Below are 15,615 nucleotides of genomic sequence, written 5' to 3' on the forward strand. Positions count from 1 at the left end.
GTATCAAAACCACTTGCAGTCCTTGGAAATTTAGTGATGAAATCCATGGTAATGTTTTCCCATTTCCATTCCAGGATTTCGGGTTGTTGAAGTAGACCTGATGGTTTCTGATGCTCAGCTTTGACCTTAGAACACGTCAAACATTCTCCTACGTATTTAGCAACATCGGCTTTCATACCCGGCCTCCAAAAATGTTTCTTGAGATCTTTGTACATCTTTCCCGTTCCAGGATGTATTGAGTATCTGGTTTTATGAGCTTCTCTAAGTACCATTTCTCTCATATCTCCAAATTTTGGTACCCAAATCCTTTCAGCCCTATACCGGGTTCCATCTTCCCGAATATTAAGATGCTTCTCCGATCCTTTGGGTATTTCATCCTTTAAATTTCCCTCTTTTAAAACTCCTTGTTGCGCCTCCTTTATTTGAGTAGTAAGGTTATTGTGAATCATTATATTCATAGATTTTACTCGAATGGGTTCTCTGTCCTTCCTGCTCAAGGCATCGGCTACCACATTTGCCTTCCCCGGGTGGAAACGAATCTCAAAGTCGTAATCATTCAACAATTCAATCCACCTACGCTGCCTCATATTCAGTTGTTTCTGATTAAATATGTGTTGAAGACTTTTGTGGTCGGTATATATAATACTTTTGACCCCATATAAGTAGTGCCTCCAAGTCTTTAATGCAAAAACAACCGCGCCTAATTCCAAATCATGCGTCGTATAATTTTGTTCGTGAATCTTCAATTGTCTAGACGCATAAGCAATCACCTTCATTCGTTACACTAATACACAACCGAGACCTTGCTTTGATGCGTCACAATAAATCACAAAATCATCATTCCCTTCAGGCAATGACAATATAGGTGCCGTAGTTAGCTTTTTCTTCAATAACTAAAACGCTTTCTCTTGTTCATCCTTACATTCAAATTTCTTCCCTTTATGCGTTAATGCAGTTAAGGGTTTTGCTATTCTGGAAAAGTCTTGGATGAACCTTCTGTAGTAACCAGCTAGTCCTAAAAACTGGCGTATGTGTTTTGGAGTTTTCGGGGTTTCCCACTTTTCAACAGTTTCTATCTTTGCCGGATCCACCTTAATACCTTCTTTGTTCACTATGTGACCGAGGAATTGAACTTCTTCCAACCAAAATGCACACTTTGAAAACTTAGCATACAATTCTTCCTTCCTCAATACTTCTAACACCTTTCTCAAATGTTCACCGTGTTCTTGGTCATTCTTTGAGTAAATAAGTATGTCATCAATGAAAACAATGACAAACTTGTCAAGGTATGGTCCACACACTCGGTTCATAAGGTCCATGAACACAGCTGGTGCATTAGTTAAACCAAACGGCATGACCATAAACTCGTAATGACCGTAACGTGTTCTGAAAGCAGTCTTTGGAATATCATCTTCTTTCACCCGCATTTGATGATACCCGGAACGTAAGTCAATCTTTGAATAAACAGACGAGCCTTGTAGTTGATCAAATAAGTCGACGATTCTCGGTAGTGGGTAGCGGTTCTTGATGGTAAGTTTGTTCAACTCTCGGTAGTCGATACACAACCTGAATGTACCATCTTTCTTCTTGACAAACAAAACAGGAGCTCCCCACGTTGATGTGCTTGATCGAATGAAACCACGCTCTAAAAGTTCTTGTAATTGGCTTTGCAGTTCTTTCATCTCACTGGGTGCGAGTCTGTAAGGAGCACGAGCTATTGGTGCAGCTCCTGGTACAAGATCTATTTGAAATTCAACGGATCGATGTGGGGGTAATCCCGGTAATTCTTTCGGAAATACATCGGGAAATTCTTTTGTGACCGGAACATCATTGATGCTCTTTTCTTCAGTTTGTACTTTCTCGACGTGTGCTAGAATAGCATAGCAACCTTTTCTTATTAGTTTTTGTGCCTTCAAATTACTAATAAGATGTAACTTCGTGTTGCCCTTTTCTCCGTACACCATTAAGGGTTTTCCTTTTTCTCGTATAATGCGAATTGCATTTTTGTAACAAACGATCTCTGCTTTCACTTCTTTCAACCAGTCCATACCGATTATCACATCAAAACTCCCTAACTCTACTGGTATCAAGTCAATCTTAAATGTTTCGCTAACCAGTTTAATTTCTCGATTTCAACATATATTATCTGCTGAAATTAATTTACCATTTGCTAATTCGAGTAAAAATTTACTATCCAAAGGCGTCAATGGACAACTTAATTTAGCACAAAAATCTCTACTCATATAGCTTCTATCCGCACCTGAATCAAATAAAACGTAAGCAGATTTATTGTCAATAAGAAACGTACCCGTAACAAGCTCCGGGTCTTCCTGTGCCTCTGCCGCATTAATATTGAAAACTCTTCCGTGGCCTTGTCCATTCGTGTTCTCCTGGTTCGGGCAATTTCTAATAATGTGGCCCGGTTTTCCACATTTATAACAAACTAAAATTGGCATAACTTGCTCCGACACTACTTGCTCCGCCATTACTCGTTCCGACACCATTTGTTCCTTTCGTTCTATTAACCCCTGGTCCATAGAACTCACACTTCGCCGCGCTATGACCATTTATTTTAAACTTGTTGCAAAATTTGGTGCGGAACCCCGAGTGATACTTTTCACACCTTTGGCATAGCTGCTTCTGATTGTTGTTTTTGTTGCGGTTATTATTGTTGTTGGGATGATTGTTGTAGTTTTTGTTGTTGTTGTTGTTGTTGGGCCATCTGTTGTAGTTGCGATTGATGTTGCGATTGTTGGGATAGTTGTTGCGATTATTGTTGTAATTGCTGTTGTTGTTGTATTGGTGATTCTTATCACCATTTTCCTCCCACTTTCTTTTGACTTGCTTCACATTGGCCTCTTCAGCAGTCTGTTCTTTAATTCTTTCTTCAATCTGGTTCACTAGTTTGTGAGCCATTCTACATGCCTGTTGTATGGAGGCGGGCTCGTGTGAACTTATATCTTCTTGGATTCTTTCCGGTAATCCTTTCACAAACGCGTCGATCTTCTCTTCCTCATCTTCGAACGCTACCGGACACAATAGGCATAATTCTGTGAATCGTCTTTCGTACGTGGTAATATCAAATCCTTGGGTTCGTAACCCTCTAAGTTCTGTCTTGAGCTTATTGACCTCGGTTCTGGGACGGTACTTCTCGTTCATCAAGTGCTTGAATGCTGACCACGGTAGTGCATAAGAATCATCTTGTCCTACTTGCTCTAGATAGGTATTCCACCATGTTAACGCAGAACCTGTGAAGGTATGCGTAGCGTACTTCACTTTGTCCTCTTCAGTACACTTACTTATGGCAAACACCGATTCGACCTTCTCGGTCCACCGTTTCAATCCGATCGGTCCTTCAGTTCCATCAAATTCCAAAGGTTTGCAGGCAGTGAATTCTTTATAGGTGCATCCTACACGATTTCCTGTACTGCTAGATCTAAGGTTATTGTTGGTATGTAGCGCAGCCTGTACTGCGGCTATGTTTGAAGCAAGAAAGACACGAAATTCCTCTTCGCTCATATTCAAGGTGTGTCGAGTAGTCGGTGCCATTTCCTTCAAAATAGTCAAATAAAACGAGTTAATCATATAGAATATCAAGAGTAGTCAATAGTATTTCGTAGCGTAATATGAACTTATTTATAAAAGCTCTTTCTTCATATTAGCGTTTTATATTCTTTAATTCGGGTAGTACCTACCCGTTAAGTTCATACTTAGTAGCTAACATACCATTTCAACTACTACAATTCTATATGAAAAACTAATCACAAAAAAAAATATATATATATATATATATCATATTCAAACCTTTATACAATAACTTGCAAATTTACAATACCGCTTTTTTTTACATATAGCATGAAATATAGCACATAAAACTTTGATACAAAGTAGTTGCGAAGATAATTCTAGTTAATAAATAAGGCGTTCAGCAAAGTCAATAAAGACACGTAATTCATACGTCCAGAAACAAGTCATGCATTCTGGTTTTACTAATACCACTTCCCATCCTTGGTTTTGTGGAACATAACCGTTGTGACTGATAGTAAGACAATGTGTTGTAACGTCGTCAAAAGGATGAAGGTTACGTAATGACCAACAGTCTCGTAATAACCTAAAAACCTCATTTCTTACCCCAATTACCGACTCCGTCACTTGTGGGAACGTTTTGTTTAATAGTTGTAGCCCGATGTTCTTGTTCTCACTTTGGTGAGAAGCGAACATTACTAACCCGTAAGCATAACATGCTTCTTTATGTTGCATGTTAGCCGCTTTTTCTAAATCACGAAGTCCTATATTCGGATATATTGAGTCAAAATAATTTCTTAACCCGTTGTGTAAAATAGCATTTGGGTTCCCCGCAATATATGCGTCAAAGTAAACACATCGTAACTTATGGATTTCCCAATGTGATATCCCCCATATTTCAAGCGAAAGCCTTTTATAAATCAAGACATTCTTGGAACGTTCTTCGAATGTCTTACAAACTGATCTCGCCTTAAATAGTTGTGCCGAGGAATTCTGACCGACTCTAGAAAAGATTTCATCAATCATGTCTCCGGGTAGGTCTCTTAAAATATTGGGTTGTCTATCCATTTTGTGTTTTTATACTGTAAAATAGACAAGAGTTAGATTCTTAAAAAAAATACTTATTAATACAAGCAATTTTTACATATATCATAAAGCATAAGCACACTATATTACATATATTACACCACACGAATACAACTATCTTATTCCGACTCGCTCGTTTCTTCTTATTCGGTTTTGGTTCGTTTTGCCAAGTTTCTAGGGATATATGATGTTCCCCTAATACGAGCCGTCGTTTTCCACATTGGTTTAGAAAAACCTGGTGGTTTAGAGGTTCCCGAGTTATTGTCACAACTTAAGAAATACGGGTGTTGACGATACATATAAAGTTCATCGGGTTTGGAATCAAATTTCTCTATTTTTATGCCCTTTCCCTTATTGTTCTCTTTTGCCTTATTAAATTGTGTTGGGGTAATTTCTATAACATCATCGGAATCCTTGTCGGGATCCGATTCATCGGAGAATTGGTAATCCTCCCAATACTTTGCTTCCTTGGCGGAAATACCATTGACCATAATTAACTTTGGTCGGTTGGTTTAGGATTTTCTTCTACTTAACCGTTTAATTATTTCCCCCACTGGTTCTATTTCTTCTTCCGGTTCCGACTCTTCTTCCGGTTCCGACTCTTCTTCCGGTTCCTCTTCGGGAACTTGTGAATCAGTCCACGAATCATTCCAATTTACATTTGACTCTTCATTATTATTAGGTGAGTCAATGGGACTTGTTCTAGAGGTAGACATCTATCACATAATATCAAACGCGTTAAGAGATTAATATATCACATAATATTCACATGTTAAAATTATATAGTTTCCAACAAAATTTGTTAAGCAATCATTTTTCAAATAAACACGGTCGAAGTCCAAACTCACTAATGCATCCTAATAAACTCGATAAGACACACTAATGCAAAATTCTGGTTCTCTAAGACCAACGCTCGGATACCAACTGAAATGTCCCGTTCATATTGATTATAAACGTTCCATATTAATTGATTTCGTTGCGAGGTTTTGACCTCTATATGAGACGTTTTTCAAAGACTGCATTCATTTTTAAAACAACCATAACCTTTATTTTATCAATAAAGGTTTCAAAAGCATTATGTAGATTATCAAATAATGATAATCTAAAATATACTGTTTACACACGACCATTACATAATGGTTTACAATAGAAATATATTACATCGACATATGTTTCTTGAATGCAGTTTTTACATAATATCATACACACATGGACTCCAAATCTTGTCCTTATTTTAGTATGCAACAGCGGAAGCTCTTAATATTCACCTGAGAATAAACATGCTTTAAACGTCAACAAAATTGTTGGTGAGTTATAGGTTTAACCTATATATATCAAATCGTAACAATAGACCACAAGATTTCATATTTCAGTATACATCCCATACATAGAGATAAAAATTATTCATATGGTGAACACTTGGTAACCGACATTAACAAGATGCATATATAAGAATATCCTCATCATTCCGGGACACCCTTCGGATATGATATAAATTTCAAAGTACTAAAGCATCCGGTACTTTGGATAAGGTTTGTTAGGCCCAATAGATCTATCTTTAGGATTCGCGTCAATTAGGGTGTCTGTTCCCTAATTCTTAGATTACCAGACTTAATAAAAAGGGGCATATTCGATTTCGATAATTCAACCATAGAATGTAGTTTCATGTACTTGTGTCTATTTTGTAAATCATTTATAAAACCTGCATGTATTCTCACTTTCACAGATTTTTACTTCGTCGGGAAGTAAGACTTGGCCACTGGTCGATTCACGAACCTATAACAAATATGTACATATATATCAAAGTATATTCAAAATATATTTACAACACTTTTAATACATTTTGATGTTTTAAGTTTATTAAGTCAGTTGTCCTCGTTAGTAACCTACAACTAGTTGTCCAACGTTAGATGTACAGAAAAAATTGATATATATTATCTTGAATCAATCCACGACCTAGTGTATACACGTCTCAGGCTAGATCACAACTCAAAGTATATATATTTTTGGAATCAACCTCAACCCTGTATAGCTAACTCCCACATTACTGCATATATAGTGTCTATGGTTGTTCCAAATAATATATACACATGGGTCGATATGATATGTCAAAACATTTGCATACGTGTCTATGGTATCCCAAGATTACATAATATATTAGAATACATGTATAATACAATATAAGTTAGCTAGGATATGATTAATATAGATTTGTTACCAATTTTCACGTTGCTACAACAAGAAAAATTATCCAATCTTGTTTTACCCATAACTTCTTCATTTTAAATCCGTTTTGAGTGAATCAAATTGCTATGGTTTCATATTGAACTCTATTTTATGAATCTAAACAGAAAAAGTATAGGTTTATAGTCAAAAATATAAGTTACAAGTCATTTTTGTAAAGGTAGTCATTTCAGTCGAAAGAACGACGTCTAGATGACCATTTTAGAAAACATACTTCCACTTTGAGTTTAACCATGATTTTTGGATATAGTTTCTTGTTCATAAGAAAAATCATTTTCCCAGAAGAACAACTTTTAAATAAAATTTTATCATAGTTTTTAATTAACTAACCCAAAACAGCCCGCGGTGTTACTACGACGGCGTAAATCCGGTTTTACGGTGTTTTTCGTGTTTTCAGGTTTTAAATCATTAAGTTAGCATATCATATAGATATAGAACATGTGTTTAGTTGATTTTAAAAGTCAAGTTAGAAGGATTAACTTTTGTTTGCGAACAAGTTTAGAATTAACTAAACTATGTTCTAGTGATTATAAGTTTAAAACTTCGAATAAGATAGCTTTATATGTATGAATCGAATGATGTTATGAACATCATTACTACCTCAAGTTTTCTGGATAAAGCTACTAGAAATGATAAAAATGGATCTAGCTTCAAAGGATCCTTGGATGGCTTGAAAGTTCTTGAAGCAGAATCATGACACGAAAACAGTTCAAGTAAGATTTTCACTCGAAATAAGATTGTTATAGTTATAGAAATTGAATCAAAGTTTGAATATGAGTATTAACTTGTATTAGAAAGATATTTTACTGCAAATAAGAATGATTTCTTGAGGTTGGATGACCACTCTACAAGATTGGAAGTAAGCTAGCAAACTTGGAAGTATTCTTGATTTTATGAAACTAGAACTTGTAGAATTTATGAAGAACACTTAGAACTTGAAGATAGAACTTGAGAGAGATCAATTAGATGAAAAAATTGAAGAATGAAAGTGTTTGTAGGTGTTTTTGGTCGTTGGTGTATGGATTAGATATAAAGGATATGTAATTTTGTTTTCATGTAAATAAGTCATGAATGATTACTCATATTTTTGTAATTTTATAAGATATTTCATGCTAGTTGCCAAATGATGGTTCCCACATGTGTTAGGTGACTCACAAGGGCTTCTAAGAGCTGATAATTTTAGTGTATATACCAATAGTACATACATCTAAAAGCTGTGTATTGTACGAGTACGAATACGGGTGCATACGAGTAGAATTGTTGATGAAACTGAACGAGGATGTAATTGTAAGCATTTTTTGTTAAGTAGAAGTATTTTGATAAGTGTCTTGAAGTCTTTCAAAAGTGTATGAATACATATTAAAACACTACATGCATATACATTTTAACTGAGTCGTTAAGTCATCGTTAGTCGTTACATGTAAGTGTTGTTTTGACACCTTAGGTTAACGATCTTGTTAAATGTTGTTAACCCAATGTTTATAATATCAAATGAGATTTTAAATTATTATATTATCATGATATTATGATGTACGAATATCTCTTAATACGATATATATACATTAAATGTCGTTACAACGATAATCGTTACATATATGTCTCGTTTCAAAATCATTAAGTTAGTAGTCTTGTTTTTACATATGTAGTTCATTATTAATATACTTAATGATATGTTTACTTATCATAATATTATGTTAACTATATATATAACCATATATATGTGACAACCCGGAAATTTCCAACCAAATTTAAACTTTATCTTTATATTATTCCGACACGATAAGCAAAGTTTGTTAAGTTAAATCTCAAGAATTTTAAATTGTGTTCATACATTCATTATAACCTCGACCAAATTCCGACGATTCACGAACCGTTATATATAAATAAATATGTATATATATGTATATATATATTATAACTTGAGAATATTAATAAAGTATTAAACGTATAATACTTTACATGAACGTATTTGTTTCAATATGTTTATCGATGGAATTAGAAGATAATATCAAATGATTGATTTATCTGATACATTATGATATCATTACGGGTCTATGTTATGAGGTCCACTGTGATTTAAGAAATCTATTCTTTTTGACAACATTCGGAAAATGGTAAAGTGATTTATAAGTAAGAACGTGAAGTGTAAATAACTTAGATGTTGGATATCGACAAGTTAAGTAACTCGACATTTTTCATTAAGATGATTTCATACGTTTATTTAACCTTTGAACTTTATCCCATGCTTCACCAACAAACTGTAATTTAAAAACTTGAAACCTATTATGAATATATATGATTCTACTTTTCTAAAACATTTTATGATATATAACGATTTCCATTATTTTAACCTTTAAACAAAATGATTCTTCAAAATATATTTGGTTTTGGAAAACAAAATTATTATATTTATTTGATTTAGTTTCAAACGTACAAAAACGTTTTCAGTTTAAAAAGAACTTTATTATTAAAACGTATATAACTTTTATAAATATCTAGAACCACTTTTGACAACTCATTACTTAACCAGTATGATAAAGATAATGATATTTATATTTTATTTTATTAAATATATATAACGATTTAAATTAATATTATATATATTTATACGCGTATTATACGTACATAGTTTTATACTTTTACTATACTTAAACTTTAACTTTACTTTATTTTTACTTTACTTTAACTTTAATAATTCACTTTAATAATTCATACTTTAATAATTCATACTTTAATAATTCACTTTAATAATTCATACTTTAATAATTTACTTTAATAATTCATACTTTAATAATTTACTTTAATAATTCATACTTTAATAATTCACTTTAATAATTCAAAAATCTATTATAAATAGAATTCAATAGGTTTCATTATTTCATAGAAACTTGAAAATATTTTTCTCTAAACTCTAAACTCTCTCAATCGATTTACATATATATATTTACTCCGTATTATTTCAAGATATTATTAGTATACATAAAATATTACGTCAGAGTGCTGTCCGAGTGATTTCGAAATTGTTTTTCGAGTGGGATTGGATTAAGGAAATTATGGGTTATAGCTATGGAGGTGATTGGGTATGGTTTATGGGTATGCTCGTGAGGTCAATATAGTGTTTATCATCTCCGTTGCGTCTACGTACCTTTCCTGCAATATTGAATCTCAATATTGATACGTGAGTACTCATAATTTAACTTTTACATACTAATAGTGTATTCCTGACTAGTGCTCGAGTATATAGGATTATGCATGTTTGTACTTTTGATATTGCCTTTAGTTAGGTTATGTTGAATCCTGAATTAGTTATATATGCGACTGAGATAAGGTATAAGATATGCATGTCGTTGGAAAACTAGTGAAAAATTAAGAACTTTTCATTTAGATATCGAATGATTTCGATGAACGGATTTGAAGTTATAGTCCATCGAATTTTTGTATTATTATTAAAAATGATTATTATTATCGTCGTTATTATCGTCGTTCTAGTTTTATCTTATTATTATTATTATTATTATTATTATTATTATTATTATTATTATTATTATTATTATCTTTATCAATAAAAGGATTTATCATTAAAAAATGTTATTTTTTTTATTATTACTATCGTTATTATCGTTAAAGTTATAATTAGTATTATTATTATTATCCAATTATTATTATTATTATTATTATTATTATTATTATTATTATTGTTATTATTATTATTGGTATTATTATTATTATTATCATTATTAATATATATATCATTATTTAAAAATGGTTATTGTTATTGTTATTATAATTATTACTATATTATCATTAAGATAATTATTAGTATTATCGTTAATAATGTTATAGTAACTATCATTATTAATATTAGTGTAATTAAAACAAATATTTGTAACACCTAATTATTTTGATTACTATTATTATCATTATTACCAACACGATATAAAAGACGATTAAAAGCTATTAAATGAAACGATTAGGAAATAATGGGTAAGAGTATCATGATGAAATTAAAATATTATAAGATATTGATTTAGATAAAATTATCGTTCTTATTATTTTTATCATTACTATTATTATTAAAATTATCGTTAGTATTAAAACTATCATTTTAACAAAAATTATCATTTTAATAGAAATGTCATTGTTACTATAAAATATCATTATTATTATTATTATTTTAAATAGAATTATTATTTTAAAGATAATATTAAAAATTATCGTAAATATTAAAGTTATCATAATTAGAATTATCGTTTTATCATAATGTCATCTTAGTAATTCTAAATATTGATATTTTTATAATAATAATTATTATTACAAAATAATACAACTTTTACTTACTATCATTATAGATATTATTTTATCAAATAAATATTTGATACAAACATATTTTACTACGTGTAATAACTTACTTTAATAATACCTATCATATTATCTTTATAATATTAAATGAACCCTATAAATTTTATTACTTAATATATATAAAAGTATATTTTATTATATAAATATAATATAAAATTTTATTTATTAATAAATAAATTATATTATTTACTCTAATAAATCTTTTAAAAATATTTAGAAATATAAAACGACGATATTTAAACTATATATTAATCATGTATAGATTTTTGGAAATTATTTTGAGTCAAATTTACTTTTGTTGACTTTTGCATATTAGTCTCGAGCATTAGGATTGTGGTACACTATGACTTGACCTAATTTGTTAGACAAATATTGACTAACACATAAATATATATAATTAATTTAGGTTCGTGAATCCGAGACCAACCTTGCACTTGTTCAATGACGTTATGTGTATTTTTACTACAAAATACAGTATGGTGAGTTTCATTTAATCCCTTTTTACTCTTTACATTTTTGGGCTGAGAATACATGCAAATGCTTTATTAACTGTTTTACAATATTTATATGCGTGAGTTTCATTAATCCCTTTTTAAATGTTTTTGCAATATATATTTTTGGGACTGAGAATACATGCGATGCTTTTATAAATGTTTTACGAAATAGACACAAGTAATTGAAACTACATTATATGGTTGAATGATCGAAATCGAATATGCCCCTTTTTATTAAGTCTGGTAATCTAAGAATTAGGGAACAGACACCCTAATTAACGCGAACTCTAAAGATAGATCTATTGGGCCTAACAAACCCCATCCAAAGTACCGGATGCTTTAGTACTTCGAAATTATATCATGTCCGAAGGAGGATCCCGGAATGATAGGGGATATTCTTATATGTATCTAGTTAATGTCGGTTACCAGGTGTTCACCATATGAATGATTATTTTTTGTCTCTATGCATGGGACGTATATTTATGAGAAATGGAAATGAAATTCTTGTGGTCTATTAAAATGATGGAAATAAATGATTATGATAAACTAATGAACTCACCAACCTTTTGGTTGACACTTTAAAGCATGTTTATTCTCAGGTGTTAAAGAAATCTTCCGCTGTGCATTTGCTCATTTTAATGATATTACTTGGAGTCTTTCATAGCATATTTCGAAGAACGTTGCATTCGAGTCATTGAGTTCATCAAAGATTATTATTAAATCAATTTATAGTTGGATAGTGGATATTATGAAATGGTATGCATGCCTGTCAATTTTTGATGTAAAGAAAGATTGTCTTTTAAAAACGAATGCAATGTTTGTAAAATGTATCATATAGAGGTCAAATACCTCGCAATGTAATCAACTATTGTGAATCGTTTATAATGTATATGAACGGGTCCTTTCAGTTGGTATCAGAGCGGTGGTCTTAGCGAACCAGGTCTGCATTAGTGAGTCTAACTGATAAGTCGTTAGGATGCATTAGTGAGTCTGGACTTCGACCATGTCTGCATGTCAAAAGTTTTGCTTATCATTTCTAGTCGGAAATCATCTGCTTATCATCCATAGGAAATTACCTGCTTATCATTATTAGTCTAGACACGTCTTGCTACATTAATTGCATGAGTAGTGTATAGACAAAATTCATATCTTAGCGTATCTGCTAAATCATATCTTATCGTATCTGTTACTTTAAACTTTGCCTGACATATCCCGCAAATTCCTCTGTAATCTATGAAATCTTTTGATCTCTATATATAGATATCCTATGTAAATAGAATACCACCCGATAACCGAAAAATCATTTTTATATCAAAAATCCTTTATCCAATCGTACGAAATGGAATTTGTCATCAGTTCAAGTCACTCGGATTCCGAAATGGAATCTCACTCAAGCTCCGAAAGCAGTGTGACTGGAATGGATCAACCAATCAGACATCACCTATTCTGGATGAATTGGGGATGGGTTCGTAGCCTCCTCTATCATTGGAAACAAGAAGAAGGCGATCATTTCCATCCACCACATTGCCCTCTTGGCGAAGAACCTGAAGCACTTACCGGCAAACCTGTTCGAGACACCATTTTCTCTCTCATTTCCAGGGTATCTCGTCACGATTATATACTACATCAAATTCTAGATTTTATTTATCCGCTCGTTCCGACCGACAATCATCCTGGAATAATAGAAGAAGTCAACGAACTTCGCGCTCGGGTAGTGGCTTTGGAGAATATGGTGCAGAGATTACAAACACCAGCAGCAGCACCAACAGCATAACCAGTACCACCATCATCAACGCTAACAGTACCATTACCACCTCCAACCACAACCGCGTTGTAAACCTCAACTTCACAATCTATCCCACGAGCATCAACGTCATACGCACCATAGATACCAAGGAGTACCAACAACAATAACTGATGAAGTATTAATTCATAACTTCATTGGAGAAACATTCCGCGGCGATTATATAATCTCTAAAGTCTTAGAGATTATCTAATCTAGCCCTAACCATAAATCAGTTAAGCGAACCAAAATGATAGAAGGAAGAGTAGAAACCCTGATAAAAATGGTGTGTGATTATCAAGTTAAATTTGTTTTACCAACAGCATCAACAGTACCGTCAACGTCACCAGCATCGTCAGTACAGTCAACATCAGAATCAACAACACCTATAACGTCACAAACTCCGTCAGTTCAAGAATCACTGTGGACATCATTACGAATCAATAACGTGTATATTGTATCAACAAGTTATGAAGAATTAACTCATTCCCTCTGAAGAAATTATATATATATATTTTGAAATAAAAAATAATTCTTTCCGTGCTAAGCTATTGTGTGTGAATCTTAACTACTCGGTTAATTCATATTACAAATATGCAATAATGTACGTCCCTCGCCCGCGACTTAACCATCGTTAACTACAATCTCTGTCTCAATTCAACAAATTCCAATTCCTAATAAATCAAGTATATATTTGATTTTACACTTCATCATTGATGTAACCGAAACTTTTCAGATAACATCATTCGTACTTTGCGAAGTTCACAAGAATTTAACGAAAACCAACATCACATCTCAACAAATAACGAAGTATTGATTCATAATTTTAATATTATTGAAGAAATACTTATGTAACCTCTAAAGCCTTCAAGGAATTATTCAATTCTAGTTCCAACCGTAAATTGAATGAGTTTAATTTAGTATTAACTCATTAAAATCTATGTTACATCTGAGGAGAATATATACATATATATTTTCATAAAGACTGTAATAAAATTCTTATGTACAAAATATTAATTGTGAAATTTTTTTTAACGGGTAGGTAATACCCGAGAGATATATATAAATTCACAATTAATATGTTACATTCTTCGAATCAGATTAAGCAAATTATCAATTATACTTCCTACTTTCACAATAATATACATTCTTTCATAGAAATCAAAACAATCATACTCATTCAAACCCAATTACATATTCTGCTTTTAAAATCTCAGAATTCAATTCGAGATATAACCGGTACCATCACTTTTAGATTCCTACATCTTTCAAAGCTATACTTTGACTTCAAAAGTGTGTTAGAACATCAAACGTATACAAACGATTACAATCTGTGTTCACACCCTTCAAAAATCTCTAAAGACACTTCAAATAATGAGCAATCGAGATGATGATCCAACCACATATTACCCACAGTTATGTACTTAAAAAGCTCTCGAAACCAAAGTCATAATTCAACACATATCTGTGCCAGATCTTTTGGCATTTATTAGCAAAAATAACCTTGCAATTCCTTTGCAAAGTAGCAAATTATATCACAGCTCCAGCAAGATAACTTCGATTTTTTCATTCGGAGTAGCCTTATCATAATTTTGATATATGTGATTACCCTTTTGTTACCGGAGAACCTTTCATATTCCACCACATTAGCAATAAACTTACCAACAACTTCACTGATCTTGGGCATTCCGAAGAATCTTTATATTTATCGAAACCTCATCATTTACTCATCTGCCTCTTGTAACGAGAATTTCCATACGAATCATTGGGAATTAGCAATCAGTATTTTGAAATCTCACAGCATGTTGACGCCAACAGTTATACATAACGTCTATTTCCAAGGCTTACATACTTCGAATGTAAAGTTTCTGAAAAACACTCTGAACAGCGAACTAGTTCTCGAAATGCTGATGAAGCAACAAAAACTGTAAACGACCTTAGCAGTAAAAAGTTTGATGATAAAGATTAGTGTATTAACAAAGCTCAGAAATAGAGAAGTTTTGGAACTGGAAAACGGATTGAGCAAAGTATGAAGGAGGCTGTGGACAAATCACAAAGACTGAACCTGCCTTCAAAGAATCCAAATGATTCAGTGTCTGCTGAATTCATTAACAAATACCTTGC

Source organism: Rutidosis leptorrhynchoides, chromosome 4, assembly GCF_046630445.1.
Source record: "Rutidosis leptorrhynchoides isolate AG116_Rl617_1_P2 chromosome 4, CSIRO_AGI_Rlap_v1, whole genome shotgun sequence".
NCBI classification, from domain to species: Eukaryota; Viridiplantae; Streptophyta; class Magnoliopsida; order Asterales; family Asteraceae; genus Rutidosis; species Rutidosis leptorrhynchoides.